The sequence below is a fragment of the Sus scrofa genome, chromosome 10, assembly GCF_054392235.1.
Source record: "Sus scrofa isolate SSC_HxYL_T2T_F1_AM1 chromosome 10, Sscrofa_HxYL_maternal_Yorkshire_Landrace_v2.0, whole genome shotgun sequence".
NCBI lineage: Eukaryota > Metazoa > Chordata > Mammalia > Artiodactyla > Suidae > Sus > Sus scrofa.
The window spans coordinates 6,129,502-6,150,257 of record NC_139392.1 but is presented as its reverse complement, the minus strand read 5'-3'; the positions used below and the strand labels follow the sequence as shown (position 1 = coordinate 6,150,257).

The 20,756-nt window shown below is 35.7% G+C and overlaps 1 long non-coding RNA gene across 5 annotated transcripts in view; it reads right to left on the bottom strand.

The window, feature by feature from the left end:
• The window catches only part of LOC102167499 (uncharacterized), a 320,434-nt gene that overhangs the window by 195,587 nt on the left and 104,091 nt on the right, over positions 1 to 20,756 (bottom strand). Inside the window, exon 1 of one of the 5 annotated variants that reach the window (XR_014817274.1) lies at positions 879 to 1,004. The exons of the other annotated variants lie outside the window; for them this stretch is intronic. This is a non-coding gene — a long non-coding RNA (uncharacterized LOC102167499). Of the gene's footprint in view, positions 1 to 878; positions 1,005 to 20,756 lie in introns of those variants that run through there. 5 annotated transcript variants of the gene reach the window in all.

Sequence of the window (20,756 nt, the reverse complement as noted above, 5' to 3'; positions counted from 1 at the left end):
TCCCTAAAGCCGCATTACTATCTAGCAATTAAATTTCTGAATGTAGGCATTTGTTTTCAAAATTTCTTAAAGGAAGCATTAGAGAAATTTATAATATACTGAATTATTCTATGTGTATACTCTTATTTAGCAAAAGTTTTGTCCTGGTAACAGAAATGTAGAAATGGTCGATAATCATTAATAGGACAGCTCCACCTTGTCGGTTCATATTACTTTTTAATCTGTTGTGTGGCTACTGAGTGTGAAGGTAAGAGTTAAGTGACTTAATTAAAATAAAATTTTAAATTCTCCTTATGTTTAATGCAAAGTCTGACTATTTTAAGTTGGAAAAAAAAGAGTTCTATGATAAAAGTTGTTCTTTTACGTATGGCTGGAGCATCGCCGTTGTAATTCCTGGTCAATACGTCTTGACACCCATCTAAGACTCAGACTTCATCCCCTACGCCTTTCGAACACTCCTCAGGTTTCTATGTAGTGTTCAGTAAAGTGACTGAGGTTACGGAACTCACTCGCTCAGGTTGAAGGTTTTTAATTTTCCACTTGGAAAATCTTTGCACAATCCTTCATGTTCTGTTAGAGGAAATTAATGTTCTCAATGCCTGCTAATTTATATATAAGTTACCTGGTCGGGAAACCCCTCATTATATAAAGGGCTAACTCCACATCCCCTGGTCAATATTCTACAATTTCAGTGCCCTTGGGTTCCTCATCTTGTCCTTTCTTAATAGCAAGATCTGTCTTACAACTGCCTTGTTACATTTTCATTCTCATATTCTTACCCAAAATCTAATTTGTCAAGACTATATTTTTAAAGGGGTAAAAACTATGTTTATATCCTTACATCTCAAATAATAACACTGTTGTGGATTAATGCCTACCATTTGAGTCTTCATTTTATCTGCACATCAGCTTCTATTGATGGCTCCTGCTTTTCCCTGGAGCGCTCTTCCTGTTGTTCCTGCTAATTCTGAGACTCTTGCTTGGTATTCCTTCTTCTTCAGTCCAAGCCAACAACTGTTTCCATTCTAACTGTTACGATCTACTTGAAGTCACTGCTATGCCATTCTTGAATTGCTGCAAATCATTCATGACGACTTAACTTGTCCATCGCATTTTCCCCTCTCTGGAATCATATCCTTTGAGCAACTTCTCTTGCTACTGTGTGTATACCTTAGCTGAGCAGTTACGACGCAGTGTTAAAACTCCTGATTTATGGGAGTTCCCACCGTGGTGAAGTGGTTTAGGAATCCAGTACTGTCTTTGCAGTGGCTCAGGTCCCTGCTGAGGTGAGGCGAGGGTTTGATTCGCGGTCCGGGGCAGTGGGTTAAGGATCTGGCATTGCTCATCATCTGAGGAAGTCAGCGAGCAGGGAAGACCGTTATGAAAAGAAGCGCCATCAGGAGCTTAGAGACCTGAATGAACGAATGGCTAGGACACAGTTACCGGCAGACGGAATAATAGAGGAGCATAAATGGGAGGAAGAGCGTTAAAGCAAAGTCTTTTGTTTGGGACAGGTTGTGTTTTGAGGTGCTGGTGAACTACCCAAATGGTTAGTTCCAAGAAATAATCAACTCTAAGAAAGGCCCAAGAATTCTATCTGGACCACAGAAATGGACGTGTGAGACTTCAATATAAGACAATGTTAGGCCCATGGGAGTGATGCCAAAGTCTAAAGAGTGAAAGTCTAAGGCCTTATCAGTGATGAAGGTTGTTTTATCCATGGCTTTGTTCTGCTGGCTCTTTACAATAGAAAACAGTGGGTAAACTCCGATTACTATTTAGGTGAGCTAATGACTGCTGTGTTGCACTGTAAATTCTAAACTGGTTATTTCCTTTCGTTCCACTAAATTCTAAAGTAATGGTCTTTTCATCAGTGCTAATTACTCATGACCTTGGATGTTTAATTTCTGTTGAAAACTATTTAACACAGGGTAAACATGCACATATAGTGATGTCCACTGTGATGGGTTTTAACAAATTCATTCAACTGTGTAAACTATACTGTTATCAAAATCAGAAAATTCCTAGTGGCCTAGAAGGCCCTTCATGGAACTTCCCTTTTCATCTCCTCCACCTAAGACTTCTACTAAGTGCATACCTATCAGAAATGGTTTCATGGTGCTCTGCTATTTCATAAAAACAAATCTAATAGCACATCCTCATTTGGCACAGCATTGTAAATCAACTGTATTAATTTTTTTAAAAAATAACAAAAAAATAAAAAGGTTCTGCTGATATTTTTTCTGAAGTGACGGTATCATTTCTAAACCTCTGTTAGCAACACATGGAGAGTTCAAGTTGTTCTACGGTCTTATAAAAAATGTCTGTTACTGTTTTTACCAGTTTATTGGGGTTTTTGTCTTCTATTTTTGATTTATAGGATAACTAAATATCTTCATTTATTTTGGAAAAGTTCTTGTGTGGACATGTACATATGTGTATATTAATAATATACACATAAATTATAGTGATTACTATTATTATTATAATGCTAAGGCTTTCATTACAAAATACCACAAACTGGGTGGCATTTACAACAGGAATTTGTTTCCCACAGTCAGTTCTGGAGGCTACAAGTCCAAGATCAAGTGGTCAGCATTTCAGTTTCGCCTTAGACCACTGTCCTTGCCCAGCATGCCTGCTACCTTAGTGCTAGGTTCTCACCCTGCCTTTTCTCTGAGTACACACAGCCCTGGTGTCTCCCTCTTCTTAGAAACATATCAGTCGCACTGGATTAGGGGCCCACCCTAACGCCCTCCTTTAATCTTAATTAGTTCCTTAAAATCACCAACTCCAATACAGCCATATTAGGGGTTAGGGCTTCAACATATGGATTTTGAAAAGACACAATCAGGCCATTATATATATACACATATACATATATGATTTGGCAGACCCAGACATACATACTGGCCTACCAATTCATATTGTTAGAGGTATCTTCTGATGGGCAGAAGATTTTAATTTTAATGGAATCCAATTTATGTTTTTAAAAACTTTACACTTCCTGGGTCCAATTAAAGAAATATTTGTCCATTGAAAATCTAAGAAGATAGTCTTCTATGTTTTATTCCAGAAAGTTTATCATACTTGTGTTTAGATTTATCTCAATGATTCATCTCAGATTTTTAATATGTGGTATAAAATAAGTGACAACTTTTAGCATTTTCATGTGTTTTTAAGTTGTTCTAGTTATTTGTTTCAAAGATTCTTTTTTCCTCTGATTACCTTTGAGATGATTTTTTAAAAAATATTATTGACCGTTTAAGAGTCTGCCCATACAAACAGCTTCTCTACTTTTCCATACTCATGTCCATATCACACTATTTTGGTTGATGTGAAGACAGAATTATTCTTAAGATCAATTAGTGTATGTCTTTTTATTGATTCTTCTTCTTCTTAATGACCACCTGCCTATGCAATGAATTTTAAATGTAAGGCATATTTTATTTTTATTTATTCTTCAATCAATTTCATTTTAATATAATCTAAGCACATACCATTTAAAAAACACCAAGGAAAACTTATGTACAAAAGTTGATGCTATTGTATCTGGATAAAGTTGGCAAGTTCCTGCTACTTGCAAAGCCCAGGCAATAACCATGGAGGAAACCTAATATACTGGAATAGAGGCTGTGAAGTTTGGCCCACAGTTTGATAGCTCAGTGTTAACCTGAAGTTGTCTGGTACTAGATGTAGAATTTCATCAGTGGCTCTGCAACCGTTGTACTTCTTACACATATTCTATCTAAATTTTTAGGCAGCCTGTTATCTCCTAGGTCCAAATCCTCTGGAATAGTCTGTAGGGCTAACCTTGCAAACAAAGTATCCATCCCTAAGTCATCGAAACACATTTGATAACTGGCACAAATTCTCCTCAAGAGCTCTTAAATCTTTTGATACCTGTAATTTCAATTTACAGAGTGAGGTGAAAAAGTCACCTCAATCAATATCTCTTGGAGCAATACACAATACATCAACATTGGCACCTTTTGTATGTGTTCCTAATCTATAAGAGCCAAGTATAAAAACTTTTCTCCAACATTTTCAGTTACAGACTGTGGACGATTCCTGCTTTGACTGATTACCTGTATCCACTCTTACCAGCTTAAATTTCCCAACGTTAAAATTTTTCATTGCAGCTTCTCTTATTCTTTAGAAACCCCAAACGCTTCACAGCCTCAGTTAGTTTCTGCGTAAGTCTGAAAGCTGCCAAACTGACGGTACAGAATGTCTTAGTGCTTCTACGGCATCTAGTCTGTTGTGATCCCAGTGTCTTTACTGGATCAAAGGACAAATCTGCACAAGCACCACCCAGTCACTCCCCCAGTAGGAGCTCTTCCTAAGGACCCAGGCACCATCCTCTGAGACAGGAGGGAGAGAGAGGTCCTGATTAGACCTTGAGTCCAAACACCCAAATATAAGATGTACTTTAATCCGCATTGCCAATTTCTGCAAAAAGACTGCTGGAATTTGCATGTGAATATTTTGGGGAAAAACAACATCTTACCAATTTGAGTCTTCCTATTTATGAAGACTGATCCATCTTTTCATTTGACATCTTTTTTTTTTTAGTTTAGTAGTTTTAAAAGGTTTTAAATATAGAGTTTATTCAACTTTTGATAAGTTTAAACCATAGTATTTTATTTTCTGATCTCATTTTATTTGGAAATGCTATTTTATTATTACTCTAAAACAAATTTTGTACCTATATAAAATAAGTGATTATACGTTGATTTCATATGCAAAAACTTTAATACAATCATTCCTTAAGTTTTTATATACTGTTTTGTTTAAAACTGGATTTTCTATAATCCTATGAGTGCAAATAGAAATAGGTCTACTTTTACCCTCTAATTTTCATCAGATTTTTTAAATTTTTTCTTTATTTAAGGTCTCTAGCCTTAAGAGATAGGAACAAATTGTTCTCAATTTTAAGTTGAAATTATAGAGTCCCTGAAAATTAAAAATTAACTTATGTGAGCCTAAATGATTGCTGATTATCTGACTGAGGTGTTCATTTCTATTCTAATTTTTATTTTTTTTAGTTTAAATGCAGGTTCGATTTTGTTAAAGATTTTATCTTCAAGTTTTGAGACGGTGTTATTTTCCTCCCTTATTCTGTTAATGTAGTGAATTACATTAATTGATTTTTTTTAAATGAGACCTACTTTTCTTTCCTTTTTAACAATTAATTTATTGTAGCATATATCACATATATAATTTACCCATTTCATGTGTACAAATCAATGATGTTTTAGTAAATTCATCAAATCTATCAAGTGCAACCATTATCATAAATAAATTTTAAAACATTTCATCACTCTAAAAAGATTCTTCACACATATTTTTTGTTAAATCTCTGCCCTATCCCAGATAATCACTAATCTACTTCTCTATTTTCTATAGATTTTTTTTTTTTAATGCCACGCCCCAGCATGCAGAAGTTCCAGGCCAGGGGTCAGACCTGCATCACAGAAGTAACCACAGCCACAGCAGTGAGAACGTTAGATCCTTAACCCACTGAGCCACCAGGGAACTCCTCCTAAACATTTTATATATATATAAAGTACAACATACGGTCACTTACATCCTTCTTTTTTTTTTTTTTTTTTAACTGATCTCAATACTTTTAAGGTTGAGCCACACCATAGCATGTATCAATGCCTCTTTATTGCTCAGTGTCGCTCCACTCTATGGATACAGCATATTTCGTCTAACAAGTCACAAGGTGAATGTCATTGAGATGGTTTCCAATCATTGTTGTGAATAATGCTGCAAAGACACATCCATGTCTAAGGCTCTATGTGGAAACATACACCCATTTCTCTTGGACAGACAAGCCCTGGTAGTGTTTTATTTCTAGGTCATATATTGAAAAATTATGCTTAACATTTTAAGAAACGTCCAAAATGTTTTGCAAAGTGACTGCGCCATCTTACACTACCCCTAACAATGCATAAGAGCCCTTCTTTCTTCACGTCCTCATCAACATCTGCAGTTATCTGTCGTTTCATTCCTTTTTATATATTGCTGGAAAGAATTTGCTAACAGGTTTGTTCAGAATTTTAATTATATTTCCCCAAGATATACAGTAATCTTCTTTTTTTGGTAACACCCCTTAATATTTTCACTTCCACGATTTGCTCAATGTGTAATAAAATTCATACAAAAGTGTTCTTTTCTCCTTTATTTTCTAAAAAAGATTCTATGAGAGAAGTACTTGCGATTCCACTTGGGGCAGGATAGTTATTATTTTCTTCACAGCTCTAGGGCTATTCAGATGTAATATTATCTCTGAGGACTATTTGGTCACTTATAATAATCTTTAAAGGAATTCTTTCCCTTTCATTATGATGCCCAATTTATTGGTATGCAGCAGTTTGTGAGAGTCTCTGATATTTATTTTATTGCATAATACAGGATATCTTCTATTTTATCCCGATATTGGTAATTTATATTTCTCCTCTCCTTGAGAAGAAGTTTATTTATTTATTTATTTTTTGTCTTTTTGCCATTTCTTGAGCCACTCCCGTGGCATACGGAGGTTCCCAGGCTAGGGGTCGAATCGGAGCTGGAGCCACTGGCCTACGCCAGAGCCACAGCAATGCTGGATCCGAGTCGCGTCTGCAACCTACACCACAGCTCACGGCAACGCCGGATCGTTAACCCACTGAGCAAGGGCAGGGACCGAACCCGCAACCTCATGGTTCCTAGTCGGATTCGTTAACCACTGCGCCACGACGGGAATTCCAGGAGTTTATTTTTGCATAACGTTTTTTTTCAAATAATAACCTTTCTTTCATTGATCTGTCCTGTTGCTTTTTTCCTTTCTAGTTACTTGATTTCCTCATATTTACCTTATTATGCATTATCTACTAAATAATTTGGGTTTAATTTGCTCTTTGTTTTTTATCTTCTTAAGGAGAAGACAAATAACTTAATTTTCTTCATTCTAACGTAAATTTTTGATTTTATACATTTGCCTCTAACACACTTTTTTTGTTGTTTGCTTTTGGTCACCCTTGCGCCACGTGGAAGTTTCTGGGCCAGGGATCAAACCCTTGTCACAAGAGTAACCAGGGCCACAGCAGTGAGAAACGCAGGTCCTTAATCTCCTGCACCACAAGGGAACTTTCTGCTTTTAACACACTTTTAACACTATCCAACAATTTGTGACACACTGTATTATCATTGTCCAAAAATAATAATGATACAGTTTTTATTACCCATGGATATGAGCTATTTAATTTACATATATTTGTTTTTTCAGATATTTTTATTGATTTCTAATTTGAATAATTTTTAGTATTTCAAACTATTTCAGTAATTTAAAGTTTATTCAGGCTTTTATGATTCTGTATATAGTAAATATTCTTCATGCACTTGAAATACTATATATTTTTCAGTTGCTGAAGGGTTATATTGCACATATATCGGAGTAAAGTGGTTGTTAGTATGGTTTTCTAAATAATTAATATGATTTTTGTTTAATTTTCGATCAATTTTTGAGAGAAAACTTTAAAATCTCTATCTTGCTGGGAAACTTGGACAGCTGCATGCACATCAAGGAAACTAGAACACAACCTCACACCATGCACCAAAATAAACTGAAAATGGCTGAAAGACTTAAATATAAGACAGGACACCATCAAAGTCCTGGAAGAGAATATAGGCAAAACATTCTGACATCAACCTTATGAATATTTTCTCAGGTCAGTCTCCCAAATCAACAGAAATAAAAGCAGAAATAAACCAATGGGACCTAAGCAAACTCACAAGCTTTTGCACAGCAAAGGAAACCAAAAAGAAAACAAAAAGACATCTTATAGAATGGGAGAAAATAGTTTCAAATAATGCAACTGACAAGGGCTTAATCTCTAAAATATACAAACAACTTACACAACTCAATAGCAAAAAAAGCCAACAACCCAAATGGAAAAATGCGCAAAAGACCTGAATAGACATTTTTCTAAGGAAGATATACAGATGGCCAGCAAGCACATGAAAAAATGCTCAATATCCCTGATTATTAGAGAAATGCAAATCAAAACTACCATGAGATACCACCTCACACCAATGAGAATGGCCATCATTAATAAGTCCACAAATAACAAATGCTGGAGGGGGTGTAGAAAAAAGAGAACCCTCCTGCACTGTTGGTGGGAATGTAAGCTGGTCCAACCACTATGGAGAACAGTATGGCGGTGCCTTAGAAATCTATACATGGAACTACCATAGGACCCAGCAATCCCACTCTTAGGCATATATCCGGACAAAACATTCCTTGAAAAAGACATATGCACCCGCATGTTCATTGCAGCTCTATTCACAATGGCCAAGACATGGAAACAACCCAAATGTCCATGGACAGATGATTGGATTCGGACGATTTGGTATATATACATGATGGAGTACTACTCAGAATAAAAAAGAACAAAATAATGCCATTTGCAGCAACATGGATGGAGCTGGAAACTCTCCTACTGAATGAAGTAAGTCAAAAAAAGAAAGACCAATACCATATGCTATCACCTGTATCTGGGATCTAACATACGGCACAAATGAATCCTCCCACAGAAAAGAAAGTCATGGACTTGGAGAATACACTTGTGGTTGCCAAGGGAAAGGGGGAAGGAGTGGGATGGATTGGGAGCTTGGGGTTAATAGATGTAGACTATTGCCTTTGGAATGGATTAGCAATGAGATCCTGCTGTGTAGCACTGGGAACTATGTCTAGTCACTTATGATGGAGCATGAAAATGTGAGAAAAAAGAATGTACACATGTTGTGTAATTGGGTCACCATGCTGTACAGTAGAAAAATAACTAAATAAAAGATTAAAAGATAATAAAATAAAATCTCTATCTAGTATAATGTTTTGTCTTTATCTACCTTTATTTATCATTTCATTTTTTTCCTTCATTTATTTTTATACTGTTCCTAAATTAATACACATCTGGATTCATTATCACTTTACTATGGCATTAAGTGTATCAATTAACTTTCTTTTGAATTGCATGAAATTAAGTAGCTTAAGTAGAGTGCACATTGCTTTGCATGTAAAAAGTGCTAAATAAATCTTTTAATTTTTTTTAAAATTAAAGTCTAGGTGCTGTGCAGTGTATAAGTTACAGGTGTACAGCAGAGTGATTCACAATTTGTAAAAGTTATACTCCATTCTTAGGTATCATAAAATATTAGCTATATTCCCTGCGATGCACAAGATATCTCGGTAGCTCACCCTGCACCTAATAGTTTCCATCTCTCACTCTCTTCTAATAACAATTTGTGCTCTTGCTGGCATAAAATTTACTTCAAAATATTTATCAAATTCCACAATACATTGCTATTGTTTTTTTTTAGTCAATCGTCTACTACACTTAAAACCTGATAAAAGTATTTTACACTTACCCATTTAGTTATAATTTATATTGATCTTCATTTCTTTATATAGATCTGTTTCTTCCTGATATATTTCACCTTTGGTCTATAGTACTTTACCTTTCTTATTTCTTCTCTTCTTTTATTTCCATTTATTTCCATTCTTTTTAATAATTTATTTGATTTTTATTAAAGTATAGTTGATTTACAGTATAGTGACCCAGTCAAATATCTGTGTACACACACACACACACACATCCTTTTTCTCATACCATCTTCCACACAATATTCTGTCCCAAGAGATTGGATATAGTTTCCTGTGCTGTACAGTAGGGCCTCATTGCTTATCCATTCTAAATATAATAGTTTGCATCTACTAACCCCAAACTCCCAGTCTTCCCCCTTCTCTGCTGGCAACCACAAGTCTGTTCTCCATGTCTGTGAGTCTGTTTCTGATTTGCAGATAGGTTCATTTGTGCCATGTGTTAGATTCCACACACAAATGATATCATGCTATTTATCTTTCTCTTTCTGGTTTACTTCACTTAGTATGAAAATCTCTAGTTGCATCCATGTTGCTGCAAATGGCATGATTCTGTTCTTTTCTATGGATGAGTAGAATTTCATTATGTATTTGTATCACATCTTAATCCACTCATCTGTCCATGGACAATTAGGTTGTTACCATGTCTTGGCTATTGGGAATAGTGCTGCAATGAACACAAGGGTACTTTTTGAATGAAAGTATCTTTTGATGTATCTTTTTGAATGTATCTTTTTGAATCAAAGTTTTGTCCAGATACTGCTCAGGAGTGGGATTTCTGGATTTTAGGGTAGATCTCTATTTAGTTTTCCGAGGTAGCTCCATTCTGTTTTCCATAGTGGTTGCACCATTTTACATCCCCACCAACAGGGTAGGAGGGTTCCCTTTTCTCCACCTCTCTCCGGCATTTGCTAGTTGTGGACTTATTAGTGATAGGCATTCTGACCAGTATGAGGTGGTACCTCATGGTAGTTCTGATTTGCATTTCTCTAATAATCAGTGACACTGGATATTTTTTCATGAGCCTGCTGGCCATCAGTTTGTCTTCATTGGAGAAATGTCTATTTAGGTCTTCTACCCATTTTTTGATTGGGGTGTTTGTTTTTTTGTTGTTGAGTTGTATGAGCTGTTGGTATATTCTGGAGATTAAGCCCTTGTCAATTGCTTTGTTTTCAACTATTTTCTCTCATTCCATAAATAATTTTTGATAAAGAAAATTTAATTGCAATGATCAAAAAGTACTAATTTTAAGGAATAATATTTAATTTACTTGAACATTATCATGTGAAAAATGATAAAAATAGTCAAAGAATTATAATTGACTGTACATTTTATATAGATTAAATAAAATAAATTCAATAATGAATATCTTAAAGTCTGCATAGAGCTACCTAAATTTTCTAATTATTGTTTAATAGCCAGGAATTGCCCTTATCTTGATCTATTTAGCATTTCAGCTTTGGTTATCTAGCTTTCATTAGCAAAGTAAGCCCAATTTGTATGGCTTTTAAATTTGCTGTTGGAAAAAGTTACATGTGGGTATTGATTTTTCTTTATGCAAGTTCTAATTGCTTATTTCCTGCATCAGTTGATATAATTGTTCATTAACGATTTTTTTGTTTCTCCTCTGTATCACTGGTGTGTGATTTGCTTCTCGGATAAATTCAAAATAACATGCCTTGGAGCTCCCGTCGTGGCTCAGTGGTTAACGAATCCGACTAGGAACCATGAGGATGCAGGTTCGATCCCTGGCCTTGCTCAGTGGGTTAAGGATCTGGCATTGCCATGAGCTGTGGTGTAGGTCGCAGATGAGGCTTGGACCCCGTGTTGCTGGGTCTCTGGTGTAGGCCGGTGGCTACAGCTCAGATTAGACCCCTAGCCTGGGAACCTCCATATGCTGAAGGAGGGGCCCTAAAAAAGGAAAAAGACACACACACACACACACAAAAAAAGCCTTAAAATAAAGACCTGAAAGTAATGCTCAGTTTTGCTAAGCTGGTTTTTTTTGAAAACAAGATTTAGATGTAAATAAATGGAGGGAAAATGGGCAATTTCTGGAAAAATAGTTATATTAAAAACCTCTCTATCTTCATCCCTGCCCCACTTCTTTCTTCTACTTTAGGCCTGACTACTATACCACGTCCTCCGCCAGGGGGAAGTCCACTGCATACACCTACTGGGACTCCTCTTAGGACGCACCTTCATTTTCTTCTTCTGTGAGTCAGAAACACTCTGTGATCTGAGATGATTAGATATGCAGAAATAGTCTAGATACAGAATTACCTCTTGCATTCATTTCAAAACCTAACTTTCAAATTATATCATACAAATAATAATTTGACTCTTAATGCACAACAGTATGCTAGTTATTCTAGTCACCAGAGTATCCTTTCTTGAAGCCCCATCTATCTGATACAACGTGGGAGAGGCCCAGAACTACATGACTTAGAGTGGATAAACACAAAAATTGGATGAAATATTTTCAGAATAACTATTTTACACATACACAAAGAAATATATAATCAAATGGCTATATCGCTATAAACGCCATTTTATGTGTACATTTTGATATGGTTCTTATGTATTCTAGCTCTCTTCCTTTGATAATTATTGAACTGATAGGTATGGACTAGAGTCTGCTGAAGCCCTTTTAAGTTAATTTTAGTTGAGATATTTTTATTCTCATTATTATATCCTTCAGTTGTGTTTCCTGTTGACAGAATTTTGTCTCATACTTCTAAAAGTGTCCTAAAAATACTATCAATACATCTAGATAATATAACTTAATAAAACTGGCCAAAGATTAAAAAAACTCTGTGTGGTCCTAAAATCATTATTATTAAAATATTTAAAAGAATGGTATCAATATATATTTTATAGTCAATGAACATTAAATTATTATTACGTTGAATAAAAATATAACATACTGAAGCATTCTTTTAATATTACATTCTCAGAGTGACAAAAATATACTGATGGAGATTATATCAATGGTTGCCGGTGGTTAGGTCTGGAGAGAAAACGTGCCCTTAAAAGGAAAGTACAAGAGAATTTTTTAGTGATGGAATTCTTCTATATCCTGATTATGTGTGTGTTACACAAATTTATACATGTATTACGTTCTATGGAAATTAAGGCAAAAATATAAATTTAAGATGCAGAATAATTTCAATAAATAATAAAATGCTGTATAATTTCTTCACTATATTTACTTTAATTTAGGCCATTCACTTTTTTTTTTTGGCCACACCCACAACATATGGAAGTTCTCCGAAATAAGTACAGAATCCGAGCCACAGATGCAACCTACACCACAGCTGTATCAACACTGGGTCCTTAACACACTGTTCCAGGCTAGAGATCAAACCCACACTGCCCCAGAGACCACACAGCATCCTTAATCCACTGTGCCACAGCGGGAACCCATAGATCATTCATTTTTATGTCAATAAATAGAAACATAAAAATGTAAAAATCAGGAATTCTCAGAGTTCCCACCATGGTACAGTAGGTCAAGGATATGACCGCAATGGTTAGAGCTGATGTAGAGGTGTGATTTGATCCCTGGCCTGGCACAGTGGGTTGAAGGATCTGGCGTTGCAGCAGCTGAGGTATAAGTTGCAGTTGTGGCTTGAATTCAGTTCCTAGCCTGGGATCTTCCATAGGCTTCAGGTGCAGCAATAAAAAAAAAGAAAAAAAAAAAAAAAGAAAGAAAGAAAGAAAAAAAGAAAAGAAAAAGAAACAAAGAAGAAAAGAAACGGAAATCAGGAATTCCCTGGTGGCACGCCAGGTTAAGGAGGCAGCATTGTCACTGCTGTGGCTTGGATCACTGTTCGGGTCAGAAAACAAATTTGATCTCTGGCCCAGGAACTCCTGCATGCTATGAATGTGTCCAATTTTTTTTTTTAATCAGTGAAAAAGAAGAAAAACACAAAAAGGATCATAATTGAAATATTATTGAGATAAAAATAATTATTGAAAATTTATGAAGTGTCAGACAACTTTCTAAATGTTCAGTATTAAAGTGCTTGTGTATGTGTGCGCATGCGCTGGTGTACAGAGAGACAAACCTAATCAACCTGGGCTTTGGCACTTTTCAATTTAAATGTAAGAAGACAGAGATAAAAAGCATTCAGAAGTTTAGCAAATTCTGATTTGCTTAAAAGACGCATGTCAGATTTGCCTACTGGCACACACCGTATAGGATCTGAGCCTGATTTTACTTCTAGATACAACTATCCTCTCTCTCTCTGTATATCTATATATATATATTTATGCATATATCTGTAACCCTCAAAAGAACGACCACATCTGATCCAAGGCAACAGTAGCTTGGAAACATACCACTCAACACATAAACCACAGAGGAGCAAGAGCAGCAGCATTAGAGAACTGGTTAGCAATGCAGTATTGCAGGCCTTAGCTCGCGGTATTAAATCACAAAGTGCATTTTAGTCGGGGAGACAGTGGTCTGTCGGCATAACAAAATCAGGGAGGACAGACCTAGGCTGACCTGCAGTTCTACAAATGTGGCAACCAAATAGTAATTAATGATCATGGCTCCACCTGCAAAACGGACTTTATATCCACTTGTTTCTCTCCATTATCATGCCAAAACTTTCTCTGAGAAAATGTCATCACACCCTACTTGATCTAATTTTACTGAAACTATTTAGCGATATCATTTCCACTTATCCTCTTTTCAAACATCTCTCCGTCAGGCAGACAGAATGATCTTTTCTAAAAAGAAAAGGTCATACTACTCTCTGATTATTTAAAAATCTTCCACACATTTCTGTTCTAGTCATCTATTTCTGCAAAACAAATCATCCAACCACACAGTGGTATAAAATAGCCACCCTTTTTTTATGGTCAGAAATTCTTAGTTCAGACATTTAAAAGGTGCATAGTACAAATACTTCTGAGATTCTTTATGCTATCTGGACCTTCACTTGGGGTGACTGAAAGAGCTACAGGCAGTCTCCACAGCTGTAGACTAGAACAAGTAGGTCTGCACCATTCTTTTTTGTGATAGGTATCTCACACACATCTCTGGTGCCTAAGTAAGGACGGTGGAAGGATGAACCAGTAGAAGGGTGTCAGGCACTCACACTTCTGACACGGTAACTAAAAGCTCCAAGAGGCATGTTCCCGGTGGCCAAGGGAAATGCACAACCATTTACGACCTAGTTATGGCAGTCTCATACACTCATTTCCACTATATCGGTAAAAGGAGACACAATCTCACTAGATTTAACAGAAATGGCCATAAGTCCTACCTCTTCATTAGGAGTGTCAAAGAATGTCTATCAAGTTTTAAAACTATCAAAGTACATTTTCTGGCCAGAAATGATTTTATAATCTTCCCAAATGAAAAATGCATTTTCCCTCCCCAAGACTTCAAATGGTTACATTCCTTATTCTGATAATATCATCACTAACTGGAATTCAGAATAAAGGGATTGAAATGGATAAGCCTGCTTTCTGCAAAGAAGCACGAAGACTTAATTTTACAAAATATCTTCCTTTAGTCCAAGTTGATAAAATTCTTATTAAAAATAGTTTGTGTTTCTTACGTATTAGTTAGACTCCAATAGACAAAAATCACTCATACAAATCTTTGAGACAGTCCCTTCTCCATCTTCACCTGCTTTGAAGCTTCTCTACAACACAGCCCTTAAGATTTGTAGAAGCTCTCTTGTTAAGCAAAGTGTATTTAAAAAGCACGACAAGATTTACCGAAGATCTTTTGTCTATATAAAAATATTTTGAGGAGTTCCCTTGTAGCACAGCAGGTCAAGGATCTGGGATTGTCACTTCAACGGCATGGGTTGCTGCTGCAGTGAAGGTTCAGTCCCCTGCCTGGGAACTTCTAAATGCTACAGACATGACCAGAAAATATTTTTGAAATGTCACCTTAAATACACGTAAGTTTTTAAAAGGAATTTTATTTAATCTGCATTCATCTTTACCCTGAGAACACATTTTCCTGATAATAGCCTGGATTTCCCACTGATTCTATGACCAATAAAATGCAAAGAACTACCAATAATATTATTTGAATAAGCTAACGTAGAATTTTTGATCCAAATATCATGGATAAAATGGTCTACACAGAGGACATAACATGTACATTTTTGCAAGATATCAAAAGCTATGTGAATAAAACTTAGGCCTTAAAGAATATAAGATTCAGGGGAGTTCCCGTCGTGGCGCAGTGGTTAACGAATCCGACTAGGAACCATGAGGTTGTGGGTTCCGTCCCTGCCCTTGCTCAGTGGGTTAACGATCCGGCGTTGCCGTGAGCTGTGGTGTAGGTTGCAGACGCGGCTTGGATCCTGTGTTGCTGTGGCTCTGGCGTAGGCGGGGGGCTACAGCTCTGATTCAACCCCTAGCCTGGGAACCTCCATACGCCGCAGGGGCGGCCCAAGAAATAGCAAAAAAGACAAAAACAAACAAACAAACAAACAAACAAACAAACAAAAAAAGAATATAAGATTCACACACACACACACACGATTCACACATAAACATCACATAATTCATGTACATACGGAATTTATTTTTTTCAAAGAGAATAAACTGTATTCCTTGCATAAAGTGCACAATTACTCGCCGTTAATATTAGTATTTGAATATATAGTAGTAATAAATGTATTAATATGTATCTTCAGTTTAGCTCCACTGTTTTAGTTAACTGAAAAAAAATACTCTTGGATTATCAACTCTATGTTCTAACAAAAATTGTCTTCTTCAATAAGATGTCGTATTGAGAGCAGTGGGTTTATATCTTTAGCACATTAATGCTATGCAAACTTTATTTCAAAATAATATTTTAATATTACTTTAAGGCCACATAAAGAAAACCAACTTAAAACCATTAAGGCATTTCATGATTACATTGCCCAGAAAGGCAGCACATTTTAGAAACTACATTGGGGCTTACAATTGCTTGGAAAGGGAGCCACTGCATGTGTAACTTGGAGATAAAGTTTGACTGAATGATGTGAAATACCCGAGCAAACGTACAATATCAACACCGTGCCAACAATTCTCTAGTGATTTCTTCTCTTCTTTCAGACACAAAGTAGACCCAAACTTAACATACTCTGTTTTTCTCCATTTCAGTGGGTTGTTTTTTGTTTTTTTTTTGTTTTTTGTTTTTGGCTTTTTAGGGCCGCTTTTGGGGCATATGGAGGTTCCCAGGCTAGGGGCTGAATTGGAGCTACACCTGGTGGCCTACACCACAGCCATAGCAATGCCAAATCCCACTGAGTAAGGCCAGGGATCGAACCCACAACCTCATAGCTCCTAGTCAGATTTGTTTTCGCTGCACCATGAAGGGAACTCCTCCATTTCAGTGTTTTTAAATGAATAACTTTATCCCTCTTGGGTTGTGTCAACCAAATAATCTCAAATTTCATCCAACTGTAATTGAAACAATGTGGTTCTATATTCCCTTTATTTTAAGCCACATTATACTTAGTTTTGATATAAAATTAGAAAATTATTACTTTGCTGTATTTTTTGTGGAATGTTTCTATGTTTATTTCAACTCGATGTAATTATAGGATGTGAAAAACAGTGGAAAAAAGAACCACTGTTCTTTATGACTAAGGACAAATATTTCACTGTTGATCTTGATGTTAAGATTTGCAATCTGCACTTAATTTATCTTATTGTCTCAGAATGAGTAATAAATTAGTGAGCAAGTAGGTAAATGTAATGTGTTCTTTGTTTAAAACATCAATACTATCACTATTAACAATAGTACGACTTCTTTCTCAGCCCCACCAGGTTACAGACACAACTCCACTCAGCAGGTTAAGTATGATACACATTAAATGTGAGTGAGTACATTCTGACAAAATGACATTGTTAGGATTCTTCATCTCTCCTGTGCAAAAAGTCTAGAGTTGGTTTTGTTACTCTTGCACTGGAAATAGGAGGAGGGTAATAAGTGAGAAGGCAAACAAGTGATGAATTCAAGAAACACTCTAGCTAAAGCACTGGTATCAAGAAGGCCTGGTAATGCTCCATCATAAGATGTCCCATCTTCCTCCCTTTGATTTTGCTAATCTTCCATTTAGCCCAAATACACCTGAGTATCTATCAGAATAGGGACCCACGCTTTAATCCTGACCTCTATGTTGGCTACTGACTGTATTCCAACCAGGAAGTTTTCCCCTTTATTGTAAAACACTGACTACAGGTTTACAAACATGAATTGGCTGTTCCATTCTTTCTTAGATATAACCCTATAAATACATTAAAAAAGTTTGTAATGAACTAAATACAACACAAACCTTGTTTACTTAGACAAAAAAACAGGGAGGTAAGAAAAGAGAATGTCTGTACACTGCTACCCTTCTAATAATGCATTCTGTTGCTTAAGCTGCATCTTCTTGCTGTATGTGAATACAAGATTCACATATTTGATTACTTATTCCATTAACAAAATCATCCTTAGTGTGAAAATGTTGAAGTACTTAAGTTCAGGATGGTGCAATAATAAAAGAAACGATGATTGAACTATTAAATGTCCTCCCTGAATTTCACACAAGAATAGAACACTGAGATCTGAAAAGCCCCAGTCAGAGACAACCAGTCTCCATGAAGTCTCAACAAAATGATACCCTTGCTTGATCTTTAGTCCACGGGGTTTTTTAAGCAGGTTTTTTGAAAGAGAGAATAATTTTTTAATTAAAAAAAAGTTAATTTCCTTTAGTGGAGCTTACATAGTTAAGTGCGAGGAATGAAGACAGAGGTGGAGGAAGAGCAACAAGGAAAGACAGAAATGCCCTTATGATCTGTTTCTGTTTTATCAACAGGCTTTGACAACTCCAAAGGAACAAAGAAAACGTTAACTAACAATTGCAGGATAGCTTTGGCATCTGTACTTTCCTGAAAAGATCTATAATGACAGAACAATGGAAATAATTTAATTATTTTTCAAGCTTTTTTAAAATTAACAAAGAAATGGTCATATTATGATACCAGTTATAATAGAATAATAAATAAAGATTTACTTATCTTTAAGCATATATGACAACTACAAAGTGTTAGTATTGCTCACTTGTGGAAATTTCAAGCAATGTAACTGCTAACTAACACTAGTCAGGATATCATTCAAAAATACGGTATTCTGTTTTTACATATCCTACATGCTTTCCAAAATGTCTAATGTTGGATAAATACAACTAAAAACATGTTTTATATTATGTTTTTAACACATTCTTGTGTATCAATATGCAGTATTAAATTTATAATTGTAAGAAATGCCAAATGAACAGACTGAATATTGCAAAACTCAATCATTGCAATAACTAAATTTCACAACTGAAATCAACAGAATATTGGCAAAAATGAATTAACCAAAGACGCCACATCTGCATAAAGTTAATATGATGAAATGCCAGCTCTCCTGAAGTCTGAGATTCACTGGGTTTGTGAACATTAACATATTCGTTTAAAGACACTGCCTATTTAAATATAACTAGTGTAGCATTAGTGCTGTTATTATTACCCTGTAAACTTATAATTGTGTGCTTATAAATTCTGACAATCAAAAAGTATATATTTAAGAAATAAAAGAAAATCCACTTACAATATATGTGCTTTTGCAAAACGGAAGAGAGAAAATTAAACGCACAATTTTCTGTGAGGGACAGGAGGCAACAGGGTGGGGAGGACATGAATAGAAACTAAACTCTGAATGTATCACGTTTTGTTGATTTATTTTATAAGCAGATAAGTACTTTACATAATAATCACTTTAAAATTTATAAGGTAATTCCTAAAAATCAAAAGCTAAATAAAAGGAATACACCCAACTTTTCTGAGCCTCTTTCTGCAGACATTCTACACAATGAAGAATTACATAAATTGACTTTAAATAATTTGGTAGTACTTTCCTCATGAGATATTTCCATAAGGACCAAAGGACCCTGACAAAAAAAAAAAAAAAAAAAAAAAGATTGATACTATTAAGCCTGATTGTAAAGTAATTAGTATTAGCAATAGTGTTTTTTTTTAAATGATTAACATACATATAGGCACATATCAGTAATATGAAACCAAGGATTCACTGTGATGGTGTCATTAGAAACTAAGAGCTTTACCTTATGGTAAAATAGATGCAAATATGAAATAAACAATTTAAGTAAAATACAAACAAAAATCCTGAATTCTTATATGAATTTCAAATATCATTTAAATTCACTATATAGTGTAGTAATACACACACATGATTTCTGGTTTCATCCACTAAAATATGTAGAAGCTACACATAATAAAATAGAATAGTAGAACAAGCACCTCATACTGTGGTCACAAACCATAATTTCCCACTAGGGACATATTTTTTGTGATTACTAATTTCAGAACGGAGGTAGAAGTACAAACTGAGACTGGAACACGCTGTCACAGTAAAGTCATCCAAGGCTTTGGATATAGAGAACTAGAGATGCACATTAAAGTTAAGTAAGGGCTAATGTAAGCCAATTTGAAAAAGTTTCCACAGACCAAAATTAGATAATTTGAGCACCAGTAAGTAATATAACCGACGTGGACTGAAAAGCATCAAGTATTTTCTTTTCTTTTTTTTTTTTTTTTTGTCTTTTGTTGTTGTTGTTGCTATTTCTTGGGCCGCTCCCGCGGCATATGGAGGTTCCCAGGCTAGGGGTCAAAGCGGAGCTGTAGCCACCAGCCTACGCCAGAGCCACAGCAACACGGGATCCGAGCCGCGTCTGCAACCTACACCACAGCTCACGGCAACGCCGGATCGTTAACCCACTGAGCAAGGGCAGGGACCGAACCCGCAACCTCATGGTTCCTAGTCGGATTCGTTAACCACTGCGCCACGACGGGAACTCCATGAAAAAAAAAAAGCATCAAGTATTTTCTTAATAACATAATAATAAAATTAAAACTTTAAAGTAATACAAATCCTATTGCTCTCCACTGGCGAATACTAGGGAACACTGACGAGTACATTAAAAAAAAATAACTGTTCAGTATGCTTTTCATGTGTAAACTGTATTCTGAAAAGTTAAACACTGGATGGCATGATATTCCTAATTCTGAACGTATTTCAGCTGAGAAAAAAGAATCATGGAGTAAGATGTGCAACACCGAATAAAATGCTAGATCTGGACAACGATTCATCACCAAGTGCTAACGTCACACACAAAAAAGTTACTTTCGCACAAACAGCAAAACAATAACAAGAAACATACACCATCTTCTAGGAAGTGGTCTTGCTGAAAAACTGGACCCACATCTGGTCCAATCTCCAAACCTAAAATCCATTATAAGAAATCAAAGAAGA